Here is a 26,010-nt window from a genome sequence, read left to right as displayed (position 1 = left end):
GTGTGGATCGGGAGTGGGGTCTCCACAGCACATATGGTGAATGGCCCTATCCCAGTTCCCGTCTGGCTAAGGGTTAGAGATTACGCAATGGAGATTACGGGAGGCCAAGTGCCAGAGGGGACCAGATTTTGGTTATTTAATCTCCCAAACATTTCAATCCCTCAATATAAAAAAGCATTGCTTAGACAATTACACAATGCTGCAAAAGCTGTGATCCCAATACACTGGAGGTCTTCTACTCCCCCGAGTCAGCAGAAGTGGCTTAACAGGATAGACCTCTATATGACCATAGATGATATTTCCATGTCAAGTCAAGAGTGATGAATGGAATTGATCACTCTTGATACTCTTTATCAATTTGGTTCCGTTGGCTAAATATGACACAACTCCCCCCCACCCCTTTTTATCACCAACCCTCTACTTGGTTTTCTTTTGCTCTTATTTTTCATATAAAGGAAACTTTGAGGATTGTTTTTTATCTATTTACTTAATAATGTACTAATTTATATTGTTTTATGTTTTTCCATTCCTCAATAAAGACGGATTAAACAAAAAAAAAAAAAATTAGAATATCTACAATACAAGTTGCTCTTATGTAAAAGAACATTCTGCAGATACATATTTTTATACTGTGATCTTTTTTATACTCGTACAGAACTTCAGATATTAATACAAGTTCTTTCATATAGAACGGCTAATAAAACTTTAACAAATACATATGGGAGGATGTTCCTGCCTTGTAAGAAACTGAGTTATTGCATTTACTATGTAGCCAAGTGCAAAAATCTGCTTTGTATTCCTCATCTCAAACATACAGAGGCTATCTGAAGTGGGACTATCAAGGGAAGTGAGCTATACATAAGAAAATTATTTCCCCACACAATTAACTTATCTCAAATATCTTCAGTTGTAATACGATCCTGAATTTTATATAAACATATATTTATGGAAGTTTTGTAAGGTAATTTGCATTTTAGGCTTATTCGACCTTTGAAAAAGTACTGAAATTAGGATGTAAACCAGTTGACAATAAAGGGTAACTCTACCTAAACCTAAACATATATTTTTTTTTTTTTTTTTAAATCAAGTAATTTTTATTGAGTGTTTTGGAGATAAAGCATACATCAAAACAACATTCCTAACATAACTGAAGCTACCTAGATAAGCCAACTAGGTATCCAGTGTATGTAGTAAGGGATAAACTAGTACAATAACGACAGAGAAGAAAACAGGTCTAGAAATATAGGTATGTCTAAAATTCCATATAACATCAAATAAAGAAACAATTAAAAGTGATGAGCAGCAAAGTTCATCACTCAGTATACATGAACAACATAGACCAAGGCAAATTAGGTCACATTGCACGCTTGACTAGGCATCCCAAGAACCCACCAAGCAAATTCAAAAAGACATTGCGGGTTGGTAGTAGACGTCAACAATTAACCGCTGGAACATACTCTATACTTGAATTATACCATCGGAACTAAAGTTTGTGGTATTTATGCATCGCATTCCTACTAGTATACATGTAGCACCCATGATTCATGGTGTCATTCACAAGTGCCAGCCATTTCTAAAAATCAAGAGAGTCTACGGCAATTTGAATTAATTCTACTACCCAGTATGATATAGCCTATGGAGTATATATAAATATATCTGTCAGAACAAAAGGCACAAGGTGGCATCTTTCATGCTTTTTAGGAACAGATTAAACTCCTCATCAGAAAGCAGACCCAAGTCATCCTCCCATCTGGAACCAAAGCTAGGTGGAAATTACGGGTAGAATACAAAACAGATATTAAATGGTTATTACCACAGATAGCAATAGAGTCCAAGACTTCTGCCATGCTGTTCCTAATCTTTGGAACTCCCTGCCCTGTCTCACTGCACTCTCCCCCAACCTTCAGTCCTTCAAACGCTCACTCAGAACTCGCCTTTCCAAGCTCACCTATCCTACTACCTCCTGACCATTCTATCCATCACTTCCTCTTCCTTCGCCTGTCATCTCCATCTTTTGCCAGTTAGTCCTACTGTCTCTCACCACTCTTCCTTATAGAATGCAAGCTCTCGCGGGCAGGGTCCTCTCTACCTATTGTCCCATGTCTGTCTACTGTTCAACTCCCTCGTTAGTCCTGTCACGTTTTTTGCTGTACTCTGTGTGAGTCCCTTTAATATTAGTCACACTCATCTATGCTGCTTATATGTATTACCTCATCTATTTGTTACTTGCTTATGTATCTGGTGCTACTGAATCTGTGGTGCCTTGTAAATAAATAAATGATAATAACAACAAGTAAAAGACAGAAATCAGTAGTGGGGAACCACGAAACTGAGAATGGATGGCATGTCTCAATGGCAAATACCGGTAGAAAACTACATTGGCAAGCCCAAATTCCTGTTTCAGAAGTTCAAAAGGACTTCAGTAACCCTATTAGAATAGAAATAGCTAAGCAAGCACACCAAATTGTGGCCAGATATTGTGGTGACTCAATTTCATCAGTTCAAGGAATCCAATGTTATTTCATAGAGGCGTATCAGGATCATAGCGCAAACCAACTAAGATATCACAAGCAGCCTTGCAGACTGCAACCACCTGAAAATTTTTTGGGACAGATTTTTTCCGCCGTTTACCGAGAAGAAGAGGAACCTGGCCAAAGCACTATCATGAGAATCCCTCAGCCACTCAAGTAAGTGAGACAGCTGTGCAGAGAGATAGTAGACTTTGAGATTAAGACGGGCCTGTCCTCCAGACGTTTTAGACCTGCATAATGTGCTTATTTTAATTTTGACCCATTTATCCAAACAGATAAAGGAAGAGACGTATTTTTCAAAAGTCTGAAACACCATCAGGGACATAAATAAAGGAATGTTTCAAAATATAAAATAAGGTATTTACGATGGACAATCATTTTAAAGAGATTAATCTCCTCCACAAACATGACTTCATCTTCGTCTTAAAAAAGTCTGTAATAGGATCAATCTTAAGTGTAATGAAGTCAGTGAGTAGATTAGAGATCCAAGGGTAAATGTATTGTGCCGCGGTTTTTGCAAGTCGTCGATATTCTACAACTTTGCAGTCCAAATTTGAATCGGCAATGTCTTTAAAGGCAAGATTTGCTTTTAAAGACATTGCCGTTTTAAATTTGCCCTTCAAAGTTGCCGACTATCAGAGACATGCAAAAACCGTGGCATAATACATTTACCCCCATGACTCTCAGGTATTTAAAACGTATAGTCCAATGCAGAGAATGATCAGTGACGGGGAGGATACTGCTGAGTGGGAATAGACTGGATTTATCCCAATTAATTCTTAGTCCAGAAAAAAGTCAGAAAACGTTTTCAGTGTCAAGAAGAGAGTGTTTTGCATCCGCCAAAAATAGCAGTCTACTGAAGGCTGTATGAAGTGGCTTTCCTGAGCATGGCGCCCGGTGCTCCCATTCTGCTTGGCCTCACTAATCTGTCAGCATCACATCCACAATTGGGTTGCAACAACGCGTTTGCATACTCGGTTGCTGTAGAATCGGCATTTCGAACAAACCGTAATTAGTCCAGAAAGACCTGCATCTTCCACAGAGGAAAGACCCATAACTGAAGTTGTACTGAGCATGTACTTGAAGCCAACAGGCCTCCATTGCCTGGGTTACTGTGGTATTACAGGAGTCCTCCAATTTAGTCTTTCACACGCCAACGACTCTATGACCAGTGCGAATAATACAGGGACAATGGGCACCCCTGTGTAGGAAAGTCTTAGCTATATGGTCGCCCATAAAGTGTTTAACATTATGGTTATCAAGGGTAGCTGGAATGGTTCTACTGACCAAATCACACCAGGTCAGAGAGGCCATATAACTCCCAAGTCCACCTCAGATTACCGTATAGGTTGAGAGAATATGAACTGGAGTCTGGACTTATCGAACAAATGGTCCAACCAGGGTGTGAAGCCATGTAAGCCTATCCTTTCTAGTGCGCGAGGAAATATATATACACTCCAGGTTCCTGCAGTTCGGCCTCTTGCCATTTGTTAAATGACTTAATTTTCGCACATATTTAATGAGTGTGCCCCCAGAGAAACACTTTAAAGGCTTCCCAGAAAACATGCTGATTATACTGGCTGCTGTCACTATAATAACCCTGCCACATATAAATTAAATCTGAACCCGCATCCATGGAATTCAGCCACACTGGATTTAATTTCCAGAATTTTATCCTCTTATCCGCAGCAATGTCTAAGTGACCATCACTGGGGAATGATCGGATATCCCTCTAGCTAGGTAAACTACATCTGATATTAGGGGAGACAATCTGTAAGAAGTAAGAGTTAGGTCTCTACAGGAAATCACGTGTTAAGTGGTAGTGGCGTGAAAACTGCATGGCAACAACTTGGCAAGAAACGTGAGAGCTGGAGCTCCCGTTTGATATTGGAGACGATGTGCCTTTCTACAGGAAAGTGGGGAGTTAAAGCTTCTTTCCGAGGTCCTGTACAAGCTCATTTTCCAAGAAAGATTCAGGATTTGAGCACTCAGTATGCTCAGGCAGGCCCACAAATCTCAAGTTGCTCATTTGAAGCCGACACTAAAAATCGGACATCTTTTGCTTGCACATCTGGACTTGCACTGCCAACTCTGAAATTACATGGGAACGGTAGCATCCTCAAGAGAAGATATGTGACGTTAAGCCTCACCAGCCCGCTCCCTCAGCTTCTGTAAATCCTGATGGATAAGAGACAGATCAGACTGAAACTTTCCAATCCTGTTCATCATTCGTGTCTTCCAATGTAGTGATGCAAAAGTGCAAGAAGGACAGTGATCCAGTATTTGAGCTGATAGTTCAGTAGCAGTCGCAGTAGACTGAGTAGATTCATTGGCATTATTGACAGAGGAAGAGTGGGCATATTTTTCCAGCATTGCTGCAGCCGTAGCAACACCAGTTATCCAATGGTGGTAATGAAGATAAAAGAGTGATGATAGTATAGGCACAGCCCAAGAGTAGGAGCAAGCAGCACTAGACTTGATCCAAAGTAGAGAAGAAGAATGCAATTCCAACTGTGGCCACCAGATGGCTGGAGAGAACAGTTCAAATGGGCTAAAGGGAGGCAGAAGTGAAACACAATGGAGTCACCAGATGGCAGCACTAGTGGCAACTCAAGCCAAGGATATATATCCAAACAGTCTGCATAAGCACAAATGTTTTTTTCCAGTTTATGAGCTGCTAGAGCAGTGGTTCCCAAACTTTCTCAGTTTGAGGCACCCTTAGGGTCTCCATAATGTTTCAAGGCACCCCCTTCACCATCTCACACTCTGCCTCACCCTTCACCATCTCACACTCTGCCTCACCCTTCACCATCTCACACTCTGCCTCACCATCTCACACTCTGCCTCAACCTTCACCATCTCACACTCTGCCTCAACCTTCACCATCTCACACTCTGCCTCAACCTTCACCATCTCACACTCTGCCTCACCCTTCACCATCTCACACTCTGCCTCACCCTTCACCATCTCACACTCTGCCTCACCCTTCACCATCTCACACTCTGCCTCACCATCTCACACTCTGCCTCACCATCTCACACTCTGCCTCACCATCTCACACTCTGCCTCACCATCTCACACTCTGCCTCAACCTTCACCATCTCACACTCTGCCTCAACCTTCACCATCTCACACTCTGCCTCAACCTTCACCATCTCACACTCTGCCTCAACCTTCACCATCTCACACTCTGCCTCAACCTTCACCATCTCACACTCTGCCTCAACCTTCACCATCTCACACTCTGCCTCAACCTTCACCATCTCACACTCTGCGTCACCCTTCACCATCTCATACTCTGCCTCAACCTTCACCATCTCACACTCTGCATCCCCATTCATAAATCACTCTCTATTTCGTACATACACTGAAATGATAGATGGCTTCCCTGCAGCAATATGCCTAAGAAATTTAAATAAAGGGCTGAACATCAGTGGGCAAGAAATTCCAGAAACTCAGATTCCGGAGAAGGAAATACGTCATCGCCATTCATTCTACAACGCATCTAAGTGTATAGTATACGTTCGTTCGCAACTGCACATTATATTAAAATAAATCGTCAATGTACACATTTGAACAACAAGAAGCTTGTGGTCTTTTGCTACTTGCTATGGCAAGAACACTGCAAGCACAGACCCAGAGGGAAAGAAGGAGGAAGAATCGGACCTGTTGGACCAAAGAGTGGTTCCAGAGGAAATACTCATTTTCTCATATTGCTTCTCTATTAAAAACACATTATTCACATTTGACCAACGTTCTGGCACCACACCAAGTGGGAGCGGTAGTAACAACATTAGAAATTTAAATACACACGCCCAGAAAGGAGTCGCTGTTTGAGGAACTATTGCCAATTGGTTGAGTAATCGGTCGTGATTTCATACACACTGCATGATCGGAAGGTGGTTGGAACGAGATTTATAGTTCTGCTGAACAATCTAAGACGATGATTGGGCCTTTGGAACGACTGTCATTCATCGTGCAAGTATACACACTAATGTGAGTGTCTGGCCTGATAACTGGCTGAAAAACCTGTAGTGTGTACCCAGCCTAAGATAGTGGTGGCCATCAGATGGCACAGAGGCCATAAGTGACCTTTTAAGGGGGTCACGCGCAGTCCTTGTGATTTCCTGTTTCGGTGAGCTCAGTGAATGTCATCTCACTAGCTTCACTATCCAACCACAGGATGACATAACGCTTGGGCTGTGCAAACAATTCATGCTGCTACCCTGATTTAACAGTCTGATGCAAAGATATTGTGTGGCCTGATTATGGGAAGACGACCCAATTGGGAGGCACCTGAAAAATAGCCTCCAGTCACCACTGCTCTAAAGGCTTTATTTTGGGTTTCTGCTTGTAATGGGGGAAGCCATTCTCCAACAATTGGCATTTTTGAACAATAGCCCAAAAAAAATGCATTTTAACTAACTTATAAGGACAGTTTAGTAAATGGTTGAAAGTTTTAACTGCCGCAGCGTGAGCTTCGATCTTGTTCATTGTAAGTGGTCATATGAACCTTGACCTCTGATATCACTTTCAATGTGGCCACCATACTTTGAACATAACTCTATGAAGTGTCTTAGAGCTCAGTCCTATAAAACCATTGAAGAGGACTAGCATTATCCATAATAGTTGTAAGTTGTTCACTACAGTGTGGGAACCATGGGCCTCCTATTTTCACATACATCTTCCCTTCTTCACATATTCCTTACCCCACCACCCCCTTTTCTTTTCCCACCATCCTTTCATTCTCCCTTCACGGTGGCAAGACACACCGTCACTTTAATTAGATCTATTTTTTTGCCTCTTTTTCCCTTTTTCAACAATTGTTACTTTTAGTTTTTTTTTAGATAGCTGACAGATGTAAATTTTGTGATCCTCAACGCTTACTTGTTCTAGGTGTTGTTTATGCAACAACGTTACTTTACGAGTATTGGTAATTTGATATTTTATATGTCATTATCAATGCTGTAATATTATGATTTTCATCATCATCATCACCATTTATTTATATAGCACCACTAATTCCGCAGCGCTGTACAGAGAGCTCACTCACATCAGTCCCTGTCCCACTGGAGCTTACAGTCTAAATTCCTTAACACACACACAGAGACACAGGCTAAGGTCAATTTGATAGCAGCCAATTAACCTACCAGTATGTTTTTGGAGTGTGGGGGGAAACCGGAGCACCCGGAGGAAACCCAAGCAAACACGGGGAGAACATACAAACTCCACACAGATAAGGCCATGGTCAGGAATTGAACTCATGACCCCAGTGCTGTAAGGCAGAAGTGCTAACCACTGAGCCACCGTGCTGCCCTAATTTCCAAATAAGTTGTTAAAAAAAAAACAGTTGAAGTGCCATTGTGTGTAATACAAATTGACCCCATAACAAGCACATTAAAATACAGCAGATATCAGGATCAATGATCCTGATGGTAGCGCACTTCCACCTTTCAAACAGTAATGTTAATTAATGTCCAATGCTTTGTAGGCTAAACTTACCAACATCATCACTGAGACTAGGTGAAGTTCCTTAACAAGACTATTATTACATATTCAGCCTTTAATATTTACATTTGACAAATAGTAAAAGGACAAGAATTAGAAAATAGTCCCCTTAATGGTGCATCCCAATTAAAAGAAATTGAATTCAGTTTCTATGCTATTATCGAGAAATCGGCTACAAACAATTCCTTTCCCTCTGTTATGTACATTTGGCCAAACCAGTAAAAAGCCTCATTTTACCTCCTGTATTGTATAAGAAATAATTATTTTGAAGTCATTTAACAAATGTAGAGCTTTGATGTGTTATGTTAAAATAAACATTGTAGGCTTCAACTGGGCTGTGAAAGTTGCCCTAAAGTGAGATTTTGTCTTCTAGAGCAGAGGTGTCCAAGCTCAGTCCTCAAGGGCTACCAACAGGTCATGTTTTCAGGATGTCTTTACTCATGCACAAGTGAGTTAATCTATTTGACTGGGTCAGTAATTATCCCACCTGATTCTACAGGTGGAAATTCTGAAAACATGACCTCTTGGTAGCCCTTGAAGACGGAGTTTGGACACGTCTACTCTATAGTTTATTATGGTCTACTATTATGTATTTTTGCTTGGTTATAAATTCATAAACATGTGTATATGAAGTCTGTGCAGCACATGAGTCATAGAACCATACATCGCTTTTGCAACTTATAAAGAAACTTCCATATGCTAACAGACACAAAGTCTCTGACAAGACAACATTCTAGACAAGGTACGCACAATTTGAAAATATTATACTTAAATGTTCGCAAACCAAAACAAACTTGGCTTGCTTTTCAAACAGTTCCAATATTGGTTGCCGTTTTAATCAGCTTCCCAATTAACCATCATCAAACAGTACGTCAAGGAAGTGAGCAGACAAATGAATTAATGAATTCATAAGACAGAGAATGGATTTTCTGGTGCTGGCATGATTCACTACCGAGCAGCAAAGCAAAAGTCACACCTTTTAATTATATATAAAATGTACTATGAAACATGAATTATTCACGTTTTTCGGCAGATCAGAATGCATGATACTCTAGTCATTATTTTATATTGCTGCTGTTTATTAAATATAATACAGGTTTTAGATGCAAGTGAAAAAGAAATTAAATTCGCTCTCGCAAATGTGTGTGCAGAGTGAGAGGGCTGCGTCTCAGAAAAACAGCACAGAGACCCATTGACAGCTAAGCCTAACTTGCTTGGAAATTCATCTGCAAAGTGGGAACTATTAGCTGCTGTGCTCTATACTGCATATGCCACCCCCATATCTCAATTTATAGCTCAAACACCAAACTTCCGTTCATTAACAAAGCTAGCAAACAGCATCTGTACTGCTTCACCTCTCACTCCCACTTACTGCAGCAAACCAATTATTCAGTTTCATTACTTTGTGTTTTGGCATGTTTTGAAGTTCTCCACACTGCTGGCTCACTTTTCTTTAGTATACACACCTAGAAAAACATCTTGGTCTAAACACCACTAACAAGCTTACTGTAACAGACTTACCAAACAGGTACATGATGCAAATAATCAGAGGAACCAAACAGCACTAAGCCCTTTTTATACTACAAATCACTATGGGCGAACCTAGAATCCCTGAGCATGAACTAGGGCAGTGTTGGCTAACCTGTGACACTCCAGGTGTTGTGAAACTACAAGTCCCAGCATGCTTTGCCAATATATAGCAGCTTATTGCTGAAAGGGTATGCTGGGACTTGTATTTTCACAACACCTGGAGTGTCACAGGTTAGCCAACACTGAACTAGGGGATGGTTACTTATAGACTTGAAGGGGTAGAAAATGCAAACTTTCTTGAAAGGAAAAGTGGAGGTGTTGCCGAAAGCAGCAAAATAAAATCAGAATCTAGCTATCATTTCTAGAATATACTAGATACATGATAGCTAGAATTTGATTGGTTGATGTGGACAACATCTGCACTTTTCATTTGTAGAAGCTGTGATAAATCTACCCGGCAGCCTTCAATTATTTATTTCAGCACTGAACAAACACTGGTCTCCAGGGGCACCAAACAATGTGCCCTAAAAACCTGGCCTATCCGAATCAGATCAAAAATGCTATCAATGACAGCTCTCTGTAGTACATTTGTTGTAAACAAATAGGATTTCCACATCATAGTGCTTATGAACACTGTGCTATTAACATACTACACAAAATTCAAGAGCCAAAAATTGGGACAAAACTGGCTGCTCCTAAATCTCCAAAAAACATCCCCAGATCTGTCCAAATCTTAATTTCACAAGGTCATGACAACAAGTTGGTACGTCATGTCTTCATTCCATCCTGAAAATCAGGACTGTCATGAAAAAATAGTGACTGTTTGGTGTGTTTTTACTGCAAACAGAGCCACATGTCCATAGTCACTGGGTGAAGAAACAGCAATGTGTTTTATAGTTCTGTATCTGGGAGCTCTAAATGCTGGAACAAACTATGCTGGATAATGATTTCTATGCAATGTCAAAGTGTTGGTAAAAATGTGGGGCAAAGACATCTATAATGTGCTTGGTCATTTGGAGTGCATAATATACTCAGACAATTAAACCCATTAACAGGTATGATGTTATATGAGTGCAACATAAACGTAATAGAAAAAGGCATCACTTTCCTTTCTGACATCCACGCCTGTTTTTGAATTTAAAAAGCCTCCAATGCAGGAGAAGGGAAGCGCTGTCTCATAAAGATAATGAAGAAAACCGCTGCTGCCTTCGGGGGAACCCCTTCACTGCCACAATGGAATAAATATAACATGGAGAAGGCAGAGTGAGAGCCAAAAGCAAGAAGAGCATGTTATGTGTTAACCCTTTCTGTGTCCTCCTGTTTGTTATTGAAGCAGTAAAAAGAAACAAAGCCTGTTTGAAAATTGTAGCCATACAGAAAAACAAACAAACAAAAAAAAACATTACAACAACACGGGAGGCAATTTTAGATATACCGTGCATTGCAGAATGTTAATTGTTTACACTCGATCCAGTGTGTTATAAATAGCTCTTTATATTACTATATAAGAAACTTTGCAGGCTTAGGCAACCTGTCACTCTCTAGCTGTTACAGAGCTACAAGTGCCTATATGCAGAGTTGTAGTTCCACAAGAGATGGAAAGCCATAGTTTACTTACCTCTGCTACAATGAGTCCTCTGAATGTGGTCAGATACAACTTGAACTGTGTTACCTGTTGTACCTTGACTGCCCTTAAATGCAGAAGCTGCCCAAGAGGCGAGGTTAACTTTAAGATTACAATAAAAAAAATGTTTTATATTACATTTAGAAAGGGTAATAATCTTTTAGGATGGGGTTTTACTTAAAGGACCCCAGCCAAAACTAAACTTTCACTTCTGGATGAAATTATTCTATAAAGTGTTATAATAATCTGCCCAGTTCAATAAAAAAACAATGTGTTATATCAGCATCAGGAGGATGTCAAAGTGTGACTGATCCCTTATTTTTCCCCCTACTGGCAATTGAAAATGTTATTTATTTTATCTACTATCAGTAAATTTACTGCAGTTGGCAATCCAGTCCCAAATTAAGGGATCTTTCTTATTATTGGTATTAAGCCGAGTACACACCAATCTTACTTCAGGTGCAAAATCTATAATGATTTTACCAACGATTGAAAGTCCAGATGAGCATGCCGATTCATGCACACCTACACAATTTACCTTCAGATCTGTGACTTTCATCTCTCATAACCAGCTGATGAAAAGATTGTGACTCTGTACAAATATCTCCCTACTCTGCTGGTAGCGAGTATGTACACACTTCCACATTTGCCCGGCATCATTCCATCGTTAATTGTGATTTTTTAGGAGGTTTATAAAGCCAAATCAACAGATGTGATGTGTTTTGGGCTGCTAAAAAATTATAGTGGGAGCATACACACTTGCAATATCTGACAAAGTGGTTGTGAATCGCATGACCTGCACGATACTTGCATAGGTGCGCACGCAGCTTTAGATGCCTTGCAAATGTGTCACTACGTATCTGTCAGGGAGTAATTGGATACATCTCTCAAGAGATTTTAGCAAAGTAATCTGCTAATTATTAGAACAAATAAAAGGTTTGGACAGTGTCTCGCCAAGCTCTGGTCAGGTATTCCCTACCCACCACCACTTCTAAAGCAAGTGTAATCATATTTGACAGCCACTCTTAGGTTTCAAATTATCTATGTGCTGTGGTTTCCTTTGGTTATGCAAAAGTTTACAAACAAATGCAACAATTTTATCAACAAAATGTATTTTAAAAAAACAAATGTAACAATATTAACACCAAAATGTATTTAGGATTAAAAAGTGTTCATCCACAGTATAATGTCAATGAAATAAAGCTTTAAACCCATGATGTATTTTTATATTTATTCATTTTATATGAGATTAAAATTCAGTTTCATATATGTCAAAGCATGCTGTAAAACTCACATCATCATAGATTAATTCAGAGGAGAAAATGAAGGAACAAAATACATTGGCAATTGGAAAAAGTGCAATGCTTTAGGAAAAAATAAGATATCGAACATTGCCTTGCAATCATGTCTCACCTACAGTAAATACCCCAAATCCTCTAGCATAGAGAAAGGCAAGATGTGGCACTCTGGTTTGGAACTACAAGACCCTAGATTTTTAGGAAGGGGATGTTGAGACTTGAAATTCCACAACAAATAGGAGATCCACTGGTTTCCCTATCCTAAGTGAGCAATCCCTGCCAATCACAATCAGTGATGTTTGGAACACATTGCTTGCCTATGCCCTCTGACTGTTTTAGATTATTTACTAGATTAATATTGAAATATCACACAGGCTGAGCATAGCAAATAAAACATACAAAATGCAATACTATACATGTACTAAGCATTACATAAGCAGTTTAAATGAATTATATAAAGATAAATTACTGCAACTCACTGCATTGTGAGCAGATAACTTGTTTTATTCCAAAACAGGTTGGGGGAGGTTAACTCTTGTTACACTTTCAAAGAAGTTACACACACCTGTCCTCTAGCATACACAAAAGTGTAAATGTTTAGTTGTAATATAGATTCCATTTCATTATCAAATCAAACTTCAATGCCATACAAATCCTTGTTCCTCATTTATCTGATTGTTACTGTGATGATTGCTATCAAATGATTGGCCTGGACTAATAGTTCTCATATATACATAACAATAATGGGAGAGACTAGTGTCTGAGCATCCTACAGAGAACAAGTATGTCCACTTACTATCACACAGACGCTGTCTAAGGACACTGCTGGAGACAGGAAGTACCTGGTAGATGCTTCATGCGCTCACTGTAATAGTGCCTCCACACAACAAGCACACCGCAATACAGTTCCGTCTGGGAGACTGAAAGGTGCTTGGTGTCAGGACAAGTAAATCATTAACTCAAACTAAGATTACTAGTTATTTTAGAGGTATGGTAGCAGACCACAGAGATAAGCACACAGCTGTCTGTTATGTATAAATACTGAAGAGCTTGTAAATAAATGCATTACTTCTACAAGTTAAAAGAGCTCTGAGGAGAGAAATGCAAATAATTTATTTTGTGACTTTAAAGTTATACACTGCCACCTATGTATAAAATGTCACTAACATGCCCTTCCTCCAGAGGGAGCCATAGGGGCTTCTCCATGCAGTCCCTTTTCCCAGAGCTCTGCCACTTCTGTAATAAAGTAGCGGCCAATTAGTTTTGATGGTTATGCATGCTGCAGGCAGTGTCAAAATTGATGCAACAAGTGTACGTGTGTGTATAGGTCCATCCAATTACATTATTTTTTAGAGCCTCCGGGTCAGATGAAGTGTGCTAGACTTTGTTGATTCGTGTTAAATGCTTTATTTTAATGTCCTTGTGTATGAGCCCTAAGAAAACTCAAGATAGCTGAGATAAGACTTTGATGAAGGGGGAACCATATTTCCATAATTCCCGACCATGACCTTATCTGTGTGGAGTTTGCATGTTCTCTCCATGCTTGTGTGGGTTTCCTCCGGGTGCTCCGGTTTCCTCCCACACTCCAAAAACATACTGGTAGGTTAATTGGCTGCTATCAAAATTGACCCAAGTCTCTCTCTGTCTGTCTGTCTGTGTGTGTATGTTAGGGAATTTAGACTGAAAGCCCCAATGGGGCAGGGACAGATTTGAATGAATTCTCTGAACAGCGCTGCGGAATTAGTGGCGCTATATAAATAAATGATGATGATGATATGTACTGTACATAAAAATTCTTGTCAAGAGCCCTATTGAATAACAGTGCACAACTCTGAAACTGGAATAGCTGATAACAAAGGGTAGTTTCTTGCAGTGAGGTAGATAACAAGACCTCACCATACCTTCAACTGTAAGAAACTGGATTGGAGGTCAAGGAGCAAGTATGGAGGGGGGAGCATGGGGCCGCTGCATTTTGGCTCCGCCCCTGCAGTGAAATGTTGCAATGGTGTCATAGCATCGTGGGGAGTATCCAAAATGACCAGATTCACAGTGAATTGCGTGGTTGAGGCCCGAGTCCCGCCCACTTCACTTGAAAGTGGATGTGATCCAGGAGAACTACCCGAAATTTGGGAGACTCTAGGACATTTCTGTCATGTATTCACTTTTGTGAACGTTACAAAATTACTTCTTAAGGCATGTTTGAAAAAGTAGAGACGTTGCCTATAGCAACCAATCAGATTTTAGTAATCATTTATTTAATACATTCTACAAAATGAGAGCTAGAATCTGATTGGTTGCTATAAACAACATCTCCATTTTTTTCAAACTCACAGTTTAGTAAATATACCCCCTGAAGTCCTAGGATTCCCAGTCCTAGAAATAGACTCTGGAAAAGGTAAGGACCAGCATCTGAAGTTTTCCTGTTGCTCAAGAGTCTGCCTATCTTCAAGAAACTCAGATTTTGTAGTGTGGTCTTCAGTAATTCTGTAGGTTAGCAGCTTGGGTCTCCAGAGAAAATGATCCATTGTGAATGTAAAGTTCATAGGGTAGGGAAGTGGCGTGGAACTGTTACAGTCCTTGAAGATCCCGTTGGATCCATTAAACAGCACATTCACAGTGAGTAAAATTTTTGTTTGATATATTATCTTCTTGGGATATATTCACTAAACTGCAGGTATGAAAAAGTGGAGATGTTACCTATAGCAACCAATCAGATTCCAGCTGTCATTTTGTTTAATATACTAAATAAATGATAGCTAGAATCTGATTGGTTGCTATAGGCAACATCAAACCCGCAGTTTAGTAAATATACCCCCTTGTGCGCCGCCCATAGCTATAGCTAGAATCTGATTGGTTGCTATAGGCAACATCAAACCCGCAGTTTAGTAAATATACCCCCTTGTGCGCCGCCCACAGCAGAAAATTTAGTTTTGAGTGCAGTTATTCTTTAACGTAAAAAACATTTCTGCGTTACCACCTGATCTTTGCTGCCCTAGGCAGGTGCCATCTGTCTGTCTCCCTGTCTGTCTGTCTGTCTGTGTGTGAGTGTGTGTCTTTATTAGGGAATTTAGACTGTAAGCTCCAATGGGGCAGGGACTGATGTGAATAAGCTCTCTGTACAGCGCTGCGGAATTAGTGGCGCTATATAAATAAATGATGATGATGATGATGATGATGAAACACATCCTGCTTGTGAATTAAACCAATACTTCACCTGAATTGAAGTAAGTATGTTTGATCCTTTTATTTCTATTTTGACCAGACTGCTTTTCACACGTATGCAACGTGTCAGTTGTTGTGAATATCTTTTCATTTCCTTTGTCTACCCAAGTAAATGTTATATTTTGTTTAAGCTGGTGCTAAATTGGAATAAATATATTTTATTCATTTGTATTGCATAGGAAAAAAGTAGCAGATAAGAAAAAAATATTAATTTGCTTATTATCCATAGTTTTGCACAAATCCACAAATATATTCCTACATTTACAGACCTCTAACACATTTAAGAAATTCCTACTTTTGGCGACCAGTTAATATGTAGTTTTGATGGGCACATGTTAATTGATTGCAATAGCTTTTGGCAGAGCAGAGGTTAAACAGGTCTGGAAAAAAAAAGTGTGATCTTGTGTACACATCCATTAATCATTTTCAGGATATCCCTGATGAGTACCTTCAGGAGGAGAGATTTGCATTAAAAAGAAATGTTTTGGCCCCCACCGTTCCTCCCCTGGGATATGAGGGTGGTATTTGTCTGTGAAAGGCATCTCTACTGCAGGCATGTCATCAGCCGCTGCCAGAAACAGCCCACACACCAGCCCTTTCAGCAGGTTCAATGCATCTGTGAATTGTGATATTTGGGGATAGCCCTGCTATACACGCATTCTTTCCTCCTCATCCCTTACCATTAATATAAACTAAAAACAATGTCACAGCCTACAGGGGAAATAATTGGATTTCCCTATCACACTTGTCAAAAAACAACTAATATCAGTGGACACTGGGATTTCAAATAATAGATCTATTTACAGATACATCTCCCTCCTTCATACATTATTGATGTGTTCGTGAGGTTTCCTCCATCCCTTTGCCAAACGCCTGGTTTAGGTGATATATTTATGGAGAAGAAATTTAAATGCAGCCCCACGCCTGGAGGAGGTTGTCTAGATCAAAACACTTTATGCATCCTACTTTACACCTATTCCAAATTCAAACAGTATGTGTGTTTGCTTGTTTATCTACTAAATCACAAGCTAATGGTCCTAGTGTATTCGGATTACACATGTTGCTTTTAATTAGGTTTTATCGTATTTTTAGTTTTAAAATGAGGGAAAATGGGGCTTGGGAGAGCTGTCAAGAGGAGACAGGGGACATTTAATTGACTGCTGGGACATTAATGGGGGTTCAGACAGTACTGCACTAAAGCACTGTGTATATACAGTGAAAGACCTATATTATATTCCTGCTATTTACATTTACTTGAAATTAACATTTGTTTTTCACAATACCATTATTCCCTATTGCATCATGAGTTTACACTACATTTTCACACAATTAAAACCTATTTTACCTAGATACATTATTGTGTACTGTCATAGTGGTATATAGTAGTAGGTTGCTGTCTATTATGGCATATGTTCCTTATAGTAGTTCATGTTTTACTATTCATCATCATCATGATTTATTTATATAGCGCCACTAATTCCGCAGCGCTGTACAGAGAACTCATTCACATCACTTCCTGCCCTATTGGAGCTTACAGTCTAAATTCCCTAATATAGAAACACACTCACACAGACAGACAGAGAGGGAGACAGACAGAGAGGGAGAGACTAGGGTCAATATTGATAGCAGCCAATTAACCTACTGGTATGTTTTTGGAGTGTGGAAGGAAACTGGAGCACCCGGAGGAAAGAAGTGCTAACCACTAGGCCACTGTGCTGCACCGTGTATTGCAAAAGTTACAAAATACTTGACATCATGCTACTTTCTTGGGACCTCCGGGAAGGGGAAGTCCAAGGGGCGAGTGTGGGGTGCTTGATCACGCGTGTACATCTTGTCATCGTGCTATAGGGGGGCAGGACCAAGGTGGTGTGATTCACATCAGGCCAGCCACCGGTGCACAATGATGTGAATCGTGACCTTGGACAACGGAGGCGGACATGATTACGTGGATCGTGTCATTAAGGCTCTGCTCCAACCCACGTCACAAGAAATAGAAGTGGGATCCGAAAGGGTGGCCTACTCTGCCGAGCACTCAGAAGGAATCGCTGAAATTCTGGAGTCTCCCGAACATTCCGGGAAAGTAGGTAAGTATGCTTGACATACAGTCATAGCACTGGATAGGGCTGGAAATGATTATTCAATTAAGGCACAGATCTCAAGCTAACATTTTAGTTCACTATGCAAATGTACAGTAAACAATACAGCCCCATGCCCACCAATTTAATACAGCCTCACTTAACCCAGCACCGGAGATATGAGGCACTATATACCGTCTCCTGATGCTGCCACTCAAAGAGCCATGCCTGCCAGTAGCAGACAGATCTAGAGACACAAAGAGGTATTTTTATTAAAAAGTAGCGATAGGCTTGGTTTTCTATTACTGCTTATTGCAGCTCCTATAGTCATGAATTACCAAGAAAATATTACTGTGTCAACAGAGTGATAGCTACCCGGGGATAATGGCTGTAAGGGGGTGGGGCAGGGTGAATCGTGCTGCTTTGGCCCCGCCCCAGCAACAAAATTCACCAAATTCGTGGTGAATCTCGTCGGAGGCAGAATGCGGGAGAATTGCCTGCTCTTCCTGGAGTCCGGGAGACCAACTCGGAATTCAGGAGTCTCCCGGACATTCTGAAGGTCAATGTGAAAGTGGGATTAGAGATACTGCAATGGTTGGTCCTGGTGAATGGATGCGCATCAGCACTAATTGTTTTAGAGCAGTGTCGAGAGATTTTCTAGTAAAATTAAATCGATACCACTGCTATCCACCAAGGGCAGCAAATCTCTTTATCAATTTCATTAATTTGCTGATGGGGGGGGGGGGGGGGTCCAATTTGTATATACTGGGGAGTCTCCAAGTATCAGGTGGCCTAGTGCATGCATATTAATCTGTTGAAATAGAGATGCCAGGGAGGGGATGTTATCCATATTGGGGGCATAACAGCAGACAAGGGTAATCATTGTTTCACCTAAAGTGCTGTGAATGTTTCATTGGGCTGTGAAGGAAACATTGTTACCACAGCTCTATGCTTGGATTTGGCTGAGGCATTAAAAGGACTGTGAAAATGTTTTCTCTGTAAGATTGGATGGGGAAAAATGGATCTCCTGCAAGAATACCAAATCAAATTTAGTTTTTTTTATGGGCTGCATGAAGAATAGAAGGCTTTGTAGGGGAGTTAAGTCCCTTTATGTTTAGAAATATTAATTTAAGTGACACTCCAACAGTTGTGAGGATCCAGAGCAGACTATTTACCTGTCCGTTGTGATGGTAAAAGTGGAAGAAAACATAACACAAGTGGAAGAGAGAGTAAGGACTACTGGGAGATTCATGGAAGCAAGGCGAGTGGGTAGCAGAAACAGAAGGGGTGACTTGAGGGATGGTAGCAGAGGGGACCATTAATAGGGAATACTGAAAAGGAAGTTGGGACACCAACAGCATTAACATGTGAAACCTACATACAGTGTGAACTTTTATGTGTTTGATATTTTTTTACTGCTTGGATCAAAGCACACCCAAAAATGACATTTTCTGCAAAAGTTCAACTGAAAGGTGCAAAATGCATCCCATTAAAAGTATAGTGCCAAGGTTGCTATTTCCTCTGGACAACTGGAGAATTCCAGTCCATTTGTGAGAAGGTAAAGGTCGGTGCCCCTATCCATAAAAACAGTGAACAAATCCCTGCATGCAACTTTGCCAGTTCATTTAAATAATACAATTCCACAAAATTAAATCTAAGTTATCCCATACTTACCGACTCCCGGAAACTTGTTTGCAGGAGAGGGGTTGGTGTGACGAGGCCAATGGCATCATTTTGGCCCCACCCCCCACGAAAACGTAATTTGCGTCACGGGGGGCGGGGCCAAAATGACGCGATTGGCCTCGTCCCGCCCCCTCCCGTCCTCCAAAATGGCGTGATTCACCGAGAATCGCGTCAAATGACGCGATGGTGTGAGATTGGGATGCGGGAGAAATGCCAGCTTGCCCGGGAGCCCGGGAGACTGACCCGCATTTCGGGAGTCTCCCGGACTTTCCGGGAGAGTTGGCATGTATGAGTTATCCATTTAAGTGAAAAACTAGAGCACTTGCAGAGGTGGATTGGCAACTTAAAATGGCCCTGGAATAAATTTTGAAAGTGGTCTCATGTAGGCCAGTCAAAAACAACTGAAGGTGGGACTAATACAAAGAGGGCCGGGTTAGCAGACTGTTAGCCCTCCACACAATGGTGTTAAGTGGGAACAATGCCTGAGATGGCGATACAAGTACCGCAGAGATACTTGTTAAATAGCCTTCCCCATACAAAGACAATCTTACTGCCGGCGATAGCAGCGTTATCCCTGATGGTAACCCTTGTAAACAAGGAGAATAAATTATGACACCTAGCAACTGAATAGACTTGTTGTTACTTTGTCATATTGTTTGCTTACCTTTAAGTCTCCTGAAATAGGGACACCTAGATCCCTTTCTTCCTCAATAGATTATATTTTAGTCTCATTATGAGGGTATTCATGAACATTTAATATATTTATTACAAAATTATAATACTATAGAAAATAATTAAAAAGATGGCGAGTTTATTTCTGTGGCATTTGGCCGCAGTGCCCCAGAGATGTACATAATCACTGAGTAGCTTAATGAATCTGGCAATTTAATATGATTGTTGTATAACCACAATGTGATGGCAATGGAGTGGCAAAAAAACCTGCAGGTTCGCACTTTAGTAAGAGAATGTGGCACTTGGAGTTTTGTATCTACATAAAAACACACCAGAAGATGTATTGATCTGATACAAAAAGAGGTTGTCCCATCAGGGACACTGAGGTGTTTGACACTGTAGGCAAAATGCTGAGGGTACGGCTGAGTAAACGATGTGTGGGGGTTTGGTAATGTGCAACGGAGTACACAGAGTTTGTAGGCTTGGGAAGCATGTAGTGTGTACATGAAGGTGTTGGCGCTGGTTGGACAGCATGATGTATGCAATAAGGTACACGGATGTGTTGGCACTGAACAGCACGTAGCGTGCAAAAAGGTACATCGAGGCATGGCACTGTTTAAACAGTGCATAGCGTGCAGGTTCTTATAGTGGGCTGGTTGATTGGTGACTCCCCACATATGTCCTCAGTACTGGAGGTTAGTGGTAACACCTGAGAGAGGTGTTATATCATCTCTACCCTGAGACTGAGCCCAGCTGGGTTCTGATAAGGATTCTAATAGGGAAGGCCAGCAATCAGTGGCCTGCTTAGTGTTGGAGGCCGACCAGTGATGTCTAAGATTGCTGGTACTGACAGAGAACACCCAACAATTGCTACATTTGCAACTTCATAATATCAAAAATATGGAGCACAAAGCATATGTCAAGTGCCGTCCCGCTGTCTAGCCGGGACAGTTGCCAGTATCTTCTCCCCTGCCTAGAAAGGGGACGCTACTTGGAATCTCCGGCGGTGGCTGATGACAGCGTTGCCGTCCCCTCTCTGCCCATTGCCTGCCCAGACTTTATAAGGCCTCACCAGTCTGACCTCCAGTATCAGAGTATCAGGTCTCATTGCCTGCTCCAGCGTTCCTGTACCTTTGCATTGCCTTGACTATCCTGCCTTCCAGTGCCCTTTCTACGCGGACCATTTGACCACTCTTTTGGATTTCCTTTTTGTACTGCATTACCAGACTGTTACCAACCCAGCTTGTCTCACAACTCTTCTGGATATACCTTGTGTACCTTGTTCGCCAGCATTGTTAACGACCCAGCTTGCCTGACCATTATTCTCACGTTCCTCGCTATCCGACTTGGGGAAGGACCACGACCTGCGCGTCTCCTGTGGTGGAGTCCATACCTCCTTGCGGGGGTCCCTGGTGAATACCAGGGGCATGTTAGATTCTGCACCTTCCTCCAAGTAGTGCTAAAGCTAGCAGGTACGCAACACATAGTTGTGACAGCATACCTACCTAGAGGTCATTGGAGGAACAGTCACTCTCGTGTGTCCAAATCCTACTGTCCCTCTTTCCATTCAAACTGTCCTTATTTTTGCCTTGATGAATGGATAAATGCTTTAATTTTTCCCAGAAGTGTGTGTTTTGTGTATAGATTTACAATAACTTCTACTGTGTATATTAGTTATACATGTTTGCTATGCAGTACATGTATAGAATGTGCTGTAATTTATGTAGAGGTTAAAAATACTAATCTGTAAGTTTAGGCTTTTTATAAATGAGGACAGGCGGACATACTTAGGAAACAATAACTTTCCAGGATGATTAGTATGAAATACATCAGAGTAAAAATAGGGAGTACCAGAAAGGAGAAAATATTGGGTCACATGTAACACTTGAGCATATCTAACAACTGTCTCAAATTTCTTTGAACAGTCCTGTGACGTCTGTGACAGTCCCAGGTCCACTGAGTACCAAATATGTCTTGTTCATTATCACACTGGACATAACATGATAGTGCATTTACTACCATCTAATTGGCCACTTGCAGTGACCAGTTAGAAGCCAATGGCACATGCTCTCACATCACTTCAAAAGTGACAGTGAGAAATCTGATGTCTGCTTCAGGAGGGTGGAAGAAAAGCAAACAACATTGGCGGGTTAGCTGAATACTGTGAGTGCTACTTGTGGGCTTATTACTTTAAATAGTAACTAATGGGCATTACTAGCAACTATGGCAATCTTTCAGGGTATTCTGCTCCTATTTGGTATCTAATGGCCATTTGTTTTACTGATGGGCATCTTATTGGGCATTAATGATAACAATGGGCATATTACTGAAAATTACTTTTACTGATCACTGATAGTCATGCTATTCTGCATTACAATACTAACGGTGAAATTACTGAGCATTGTTGCCACCAATGGGAATCTTAATTATGGAGGTGTTTAGGTTTAGGGTAATACATGCTTTACTGCTCCTAATGAGTAATACTACTGGCATACCATCATCATCAGCTATTTTTATAGCGCCACTAATTCTGCAGCGCTGTACAGAGAACTCGCTCACATCAGTCCCTGCCCTATTCGAGCATACAGTCTAAACTTCCTAACATACACACACACAGACAGAGACATAGAGACTAGCGTCAATTTTTTTTATAGCAGCCAATTAACCTACTAGTATGGTTTTGAAGTGTGCAAGGAAACCAGAGCACCCGGAGGAAACCCACGCAAACACGGGGAGAACATACAAACGCCTCACAGAAAAGGCCATGGCTGGGAATTGAACTCATGACCCTGTGATGCAGAAGTGATAACCACTGAGCCAACGTGGTACATTTGTATCTTCCTGGTTGGGCATTCCTGGGTATTATTTTGGGACGATTAAGTCTTGCTGGGTAATATCAGTATTATTTGTTTATTGGGTGCCACAGTATTCTATAGCACCGGACTATTGTGATACAGGTAAGACAGAATTAAAAACTATAAGCATAATCGCAAATACATGAAGACAATTGCACAAGGCAATAGCATTCCGTGTGTGTGAGTAAACTATTAAAGTAATTTTATCGTTTTCAAATAAGCATTGCCCAATCAATTGTATGTGTTTCCAAAGCACAAAGTGATTTATTTTAGCAGATGTAAATAGTCAACAATTCAATACATTATTATATTATGATACAGTACAGTACAGCCAATACCAAAAGATAAATACATACCAATGCTATCGCATACGCTCGCTGCGCAAACCACGGGACCCAGTGAACAGTATATCTGTTTAGAATACTGTGTCAGAGTTGACTGAGGGCCAGGGGGTGTGCAGCTATGATTATATACAGTACAGTGAACAATAGAGATGACGTAGATTGTTTCTATAGGTCGAGACGTTGGGTGGGTCCAGGGTAAACAGGTCATAGGCTGATTTAATCAAAGGAATCCAAAGGTGGGGGTCGTCTCTCCAGGGGGTCTGCTCCTTTCATAGCCAGCATCATACAAAAGGTTTATTCCCTAATATCAATAACTAAAGTATGCAATGTGCGATCTCTTCGCCGACTGCACCGGAGAGCTGCTGATGAATAGGGTTTCAGTATGATACCAGACATGCCACCTTTCCCACAACCTGAACCATATATATCACTGAAGTGTACGTATAATCATTATATATATATATATATATATATATATATACTACTAATAAACCAAATATTATCTGCTCATAAATTACAGTGTAACGAAACCAATATGAATATGAATTATATAAATAACTAAATGTTGTAATGCGAGTGTGTGCGTGCGTATTTTACCGTGCGATCGCACCACGCCACGTGTTACGTGGCGTACGGAACGCAATTGCACGGCAAAACAATATTAAACCAATATACTTTTGTTCATCCAATTATACGACTTTGACAAAACAAACAAGATAGACTCACACAGAAATTATGACAAGGACGTGAGGAAGGCAGACAGTGGATAGGCAGCGCCAGGGGAGGGGGGCATTTGCCCCCTGTGTCTGTCCCATAGTGGGCTACTTTGGGCTGATTCACTGGGCTACCTGCAGTTTTTTTTCCCTTTAAAATGTCCCTAATAGGCTGGTGTGGCGTGTATCACCCCCGGGGTAAATTATGCCAGTTCTTCCCTGGGTAGAGAGGACCCTGGCTGTGAGAGCTTACATTCTAGAGGTGTTGGTTCTTTAGAGTATAACTGACACTGACTGGACATAATTACTGGCATACTAGATCTTCCTGCCATTATCGCTGGCATATTAGATGGTGCTGGGAATTATCACTGGTAGTTTATAACGTTATCAATGATAGTAATTGGAGCTAGCATATTACTCTTACTGGGCTTTTTAAATGTGTTTATCACATGTAAATGTTTTATTTTTGGAAATGTTATTGTTATTGACCACAGGCCAAAGCATAATATCTGCTTAATCTCTGTGGCCTTGTTAAGAGATGCAGAATGGAGGCTTTACTGGTAAGAGCTGCCAGTCCAATAAAATTTGAGTTTGCTTGTTTTTGTGTGTGGCCACACCCTATGATTTGCACAATCACCTCTGATCACTTACCTGCCGCATATTGCATCACATCTAAGCATTGTCTTCACACCAGAGAGGTGTCCAAATGTTGATAACTATGCCTGAGCACACATTGCTTAGCAACCAGTTTCCATCATTGCAGTAATTAGTTATATGCAACTATTAACACTTTAGGTATTGTGGAATAATCTCTGTCTGTTGTAACTCTAACACACCTTCTCAACAATATGACGGTTATTCCACAAGATTCATCTTCTTCATTAATGCTTTATGATGCTCTCTGACTATTGGCTTGGTCGATGCATCTGCAATCATAGTCAACATTTAACAAATGCCTTTGTTTTGTAAGTCTGTCAAAAGGTGCCACTTCACTTCAATGTGTTTAGTACAGGTGTCCACTACTTTGTTTGCAACAATTTATAATACTTAATTATCTTCCAGGAAAGGGAATAGTTCATGCATCTCCCTAAGCGTTTGAAGAGTTGACATAACCAGAATACTTCTTGATAATTTGCAACAATATATTTGGCTTCAGTTGATGATAGTGTTAATGTTGTTTGTTTTTTACTGTTCCAGCATTTAGTAATATTCCCCAGTTGAAATAAAAATCCAGCTCGTTGTTTTTGTGTTTATTTTGTGGTAACATAGTAACATAATTGATGAGGTTGAAAAAAAGACACCAGTCCATCAAGTTCAACCTATTTTAGATCTCCTGCGATCCCTCACTTATATTTGAAATTGATCCAGAGTAAGCAACAGCCAATCTGTTTCAATTGTGAAAATCCCCCCAGACCCAATATTGCAGTCCTATTTTTACCCTATATCCACTACTATCCTTCATTTTAATTATCGGTCGTATCCTTGGATACACTTTTCCGCAAGATTTGTCTAACCTTTTCTTAAACATACTGTATCTATTGAATCTGCCATCACAACCTTCCCTGACAGTGAATTCCATATCTTGACTGCCCTTACTGTAAAGAACCCCTTCCTTTGCTGGTTGTGAAAGTTCCCCTCCTCTATCCTTAGGAGGTGACCGTGTGTCCTATGTACAGTCCTTGGTGTAAAAAGTTCCCATGATAGTTCTCTGTATTGACCCTTAATTTATTTGTACATAGTAATCATATATCCTCTTAGGCGCCTCTTTTCTAAAATAAACATGTCTAAACTGGCTTAACCTTTCCTCATAACTTTAGGTCTAAATCTATTTGACCAGTTAAGTGTCAGAGGAATTGCTGTTAATTTACATTTTTAATTGATTAGATATTTAACAATAGTTTTCAGCTTTCAGTCACATTGAGACAGAGCTGCAGCTTTTAAGCACAGTATTCCTA

At 40.6% G+C, this 26,010-nt stretch overlaps 1 protein-coding gene across 3 annotated transcripts in view; it reads right to left on the bottom strand.

Annotated features, from left to right (window-relative positions):
* The window catches only part of METTL15 (methyltransferase 15, mitochondrial 12S rRNA N4-cytidine), a 173,010-nt gene extending 159,619 nt beyond the window's left edge, over positions 1 to 13,391 (bottom strand). For 2 of the 3 annotated variants that reach the window (XM_075188016.1, XM_075188018.1), the window contains exon 1: positions 13,288 to 13,345. The gene's annotated coding sequence lies outside the window, so the exon portion shown is untranslated. Of the gene's footprint in view, positions 1 to 13,287 lie in introns of all 3 variants that reach the window. The other variant, XM_075188017.1, reaches the window with a different exon arrangement.
* Between the last annotated feature and the right edge of the window lie 12,619 nt (positions 13,392 to 26,010).

This window comes from Mixophyes fleayi, chromosome 10 (assembly GCF_038048845.1).
Source record: "Mixophyes fleayi isolate aMixFle1 chromosome 10, aMixFle1.hap1, whole genome shotgun sequence".
Classification (NCBI taxonomy): Eukaryota; Metazoa; Chordata; class Amphibia; order Anura; family Limnodynastidae; genus Mixophyes; species Mixophyes fleayi.
Note: the sequence above shows the minus strand (reverse complement) of the source record. Positions and strands in the feature narration are given on the sequence as shown.